Genomic DNA, 3,396 nt, shown 5'->3' with positions numbered 1-3,396 from the left:
TTATATGACTTCTGAATAAAATTGATAATATATCCTAAGATTTTTCAAGAGCTTTCCAAGGGCATTGCTGAAAAAGTCTGTTCCTGCATTGTCTGATGCCACATGGTGGTCCCTGGCACTTTCTGAAAGGACTTCATGTGACTTCCAAATGTCTGTATTTGAGAAAAACTGGTGACTCTAATTTGATAATAGGAGTTTTTGTGATGGACTTGTGACCTGTCCAGGATGCACCCTGCCTTCACCCACAGTCAGCTAGGCTTCAGCTTCATTGCCCTGAACACTTGATGAAGATAATTGACAACACTGGAGAGAGTATTTTTTTTACCTGATTGCTACGTCATATTCAGAACCGGAGAATTTTTAGAACAGGTTCACAAACCTTGATGATTCTCCAACTTCCTGCTCTAACGAGGCACAAAAGAAGAAACAAGATATACAGAGTCATTCCACAATGCAGAAGGTTAAGAAGGGTACAGGAAACATATTTCACTAATACGTTAACTGGCACACTCTCGGTGCACTCGGTGCTACTTGCAATTAAAAGTTTCAAAAGTTCCCTAATTCCTTTTGTGGACTTCATTCCAGATACTAGAGGGCAGGCAGATGCTAGGATGGAGTCCAACATGATCAAGAGTGCATCCCGCCTCGAAATGAAGCAATTAATATGATCTCTTTAAACTCCTGGAAACATGTCGTCCTGCCTTCCAGGTTGCGCGGTTACAGCTCCACACTGCAGCAGCGGAGAGGAATTAGCAGGCTGGAGCCCGGCTGTGTCTGAGGGTTGTGCTTAAATCATATTGATTGTGGGAGGTATAATTATCCCGGATGTCCACTGGATGCATCGGTTGTTCTAGTGTCTGGAAGCACTTCAAAAGTCTGTTGCTCAGCACTCAGGGTTTCCAATATCCCTGTGAGTTGCTTTGTGTCTGTTGCGCCTTATGAGCAGGAGTCTATTAAACTCCATTTGTAGTTGTTGGTGGGAGATGTGTAACATATATTTTATGGTTGTGCTTTATGCCTTCTAATTAGCTCCAATTTTCCAATGACAGAGAAATGCCATATAGACAGACTGGAAAAACTAGCTCTGCAGCTGGAAATACAGATAGAAAAACCCCATAACGAATAAAATGCCTCATGAAATATTGAATGAACATCCTGTTTGAAGGATACTGGCACACTGACATTTTGTGTTATCTACAACTTTGCCTGCAGCAGCTTTCACAACTTTGACTTGGACTGATAGAGTAACTCCTTTCAGTGGCTGCACTTCAACTGACTCCTCAACTCTGTTCAGCTCCTAAAATATGTCAGGGTGCAGGAATTTCAGAGGATCAATTGGTAGAAATAGAATCCTAATATTCATAATTCTATCGTGATTCCTCTGTAAATCCTCAAAGCAAAGAGTTGCAGCAGGACATTTCCCATGTAACTATTTTAGCTAAGGGCAAATTGTCCTTCACCAAAATGCTGTGGTAACCCAAATAAACTGTATTCTCAAACCTTTTTTAAGCAGGTTTTGTGCCTTGCATGAGCCAATAACTCTGTACCTAAAACTTTAAAACTGATCATTGAAACCAAATACTGCTCTTTCATTTTGGCACGATTGAAGAGATTTAGTGCCAGACTAAAACCAAGAAAGTTAGGAGGCCGCATCATTCCAGATTGCATGTGAAGCCAACTCATGGGCTGTTCTTGGACCCAACGAAGTAGTTCTGTTGCACAACCCCAACCAGGTTTTGTACTAAAACTGTTATATATGAATTGACTGCTTTCAACCCAGACACTCGCCTTTAGTTAATCCAACCAAGTGACTTTAATAGTTCACCTGTTGGATATGGAAACGTAAAGCACCTTCGGTATTTTAACATTTAATGGACTTTTTGGAACAAAACATTGGTCTTCAAGCAGTTCTGAATAATTATAACTTAAGACTTTGATTGAATCTGTCATAATTACTTGTTTTTAGCCAAACTCAGAGCAGCAGGAAGGAAAGAAAGTTGTGTGCAGAACTATAAACCAACTAATAGACTTGCTTGGAACTATCTTGATGCAAAGTGAAGAAAAAAAACAACTTGTCTCCTTAAAAAAGGCAACTTTTTGCATAATCTATTTATGTTGATCAATCAATATCTTTCTTCTATAATTTATTTTATTAGCTCACTATACTTAAATCATTCATGTTCCATAAAACCCTCAATATCACAGTATGTAGTATTTTGAACAAAAATGTTTTTATTTTAATACTAAATATATTTGTGCAAAGATACTAAATAAAAATGTTGTTAATTTCAATGGCTCAATTCAAGATCTCCTATTAAACAGCTTTTCAACACTTTCACATGAGCCCCATTGGTCCAAAAATGTTGTATTCAAAGTTTATTGCCCCAAATCCAGCTTTTCTTTGATTTTACTCCATTTGAATATTGGATCCTTGGAGCTGCATTCAAGAATCTGCTGTGTCTGTGTGAGCTGGACTGGCTCCGCCCACACATGCCCATCTTGGGAAGAGGAGGAAGTACTTCCTCTTGTGGTGCCATGTGCCAGAGCAGAGCTGCCTGATTGTGGAAGGAGTCAGAGGGAGGAGCCTACCTTGATTGTGATTGGCTGAACCCCCGATGACACTGTATAGGGTTTGATTTCTGATTGGCTGGTTGGAGCAACACACTTTTTAGAACCTGAAACAAGCCCGAGAGAGAGAGGACACACTTCCTTCACTTCTGGGCCGTCGTTCCAGCTATGGGGACGATTAGTACTGTTGGAAAATCATAAGAAAGTGAATTTTGCTTCACATTTATTTTTCTCAGTGTGGCAGAACCCAGCAGTGTTATGTGATGACAACTGTTGGAACTGGACAACAGTAGAGTCCAAAAATGGGAACTAGTATAAGCAAAGACGAGACACAAACTCTGGGCTCTCCAATGTGGAGTTCATGCATGAATGCAAACGTGTTTACATTGCACTAATTTCAACCCAAACAATCCTGAACTCAATCAAAGCTTTCCATTAGTTAAAACCCATTGAAATCCAATGGGGGGGGGGGGTTTCTGGGCCTATGCTTCATGGCGGGTTGTGGCACCGGCACAGGGCAACCACATGGGTGAGTGGGTCTTGGATGTATCCTAAGCTGACATTGGCTTGGGCTCCGGCCAGGTGTGGGTGGGACCGGAATGTGCTGGTTGACCCCTAGGTGTTTTGGCTCAAGCTGGGCCTGCACCACAATTATGGAGCAATGCTGATGTTCAGGATGGGGGGCTCCTCCTGGGTGGGCGCCGGGGGCCTAGGGGTGGTAGCCACTGTGCCTCTGGGTCTCTGGGCTTGCGGCTTGTGGTCCTTCAGGTGTCTTGGTGTCGCATCCTGTGACCCGTGACATAGGGTGGTGTCAGTCTACAGAGCAGA

The sequence above is a fragment of the Blennius ocellaris genome (genome assembly GCF_963422515.1).
Source record: "Blennius ocellaris genome assembly, chromosome: 21".
NCBI classification, from domain to species: domain Eukaryota; kingdom Metazoa; phylum Chordata; class Actinopteri; order Blenniiformes; family Blenniidae; genus Blennius; species Blennius ocellaris.
This window is presented reverse-complemented; position numbering follows the sequence as displayed.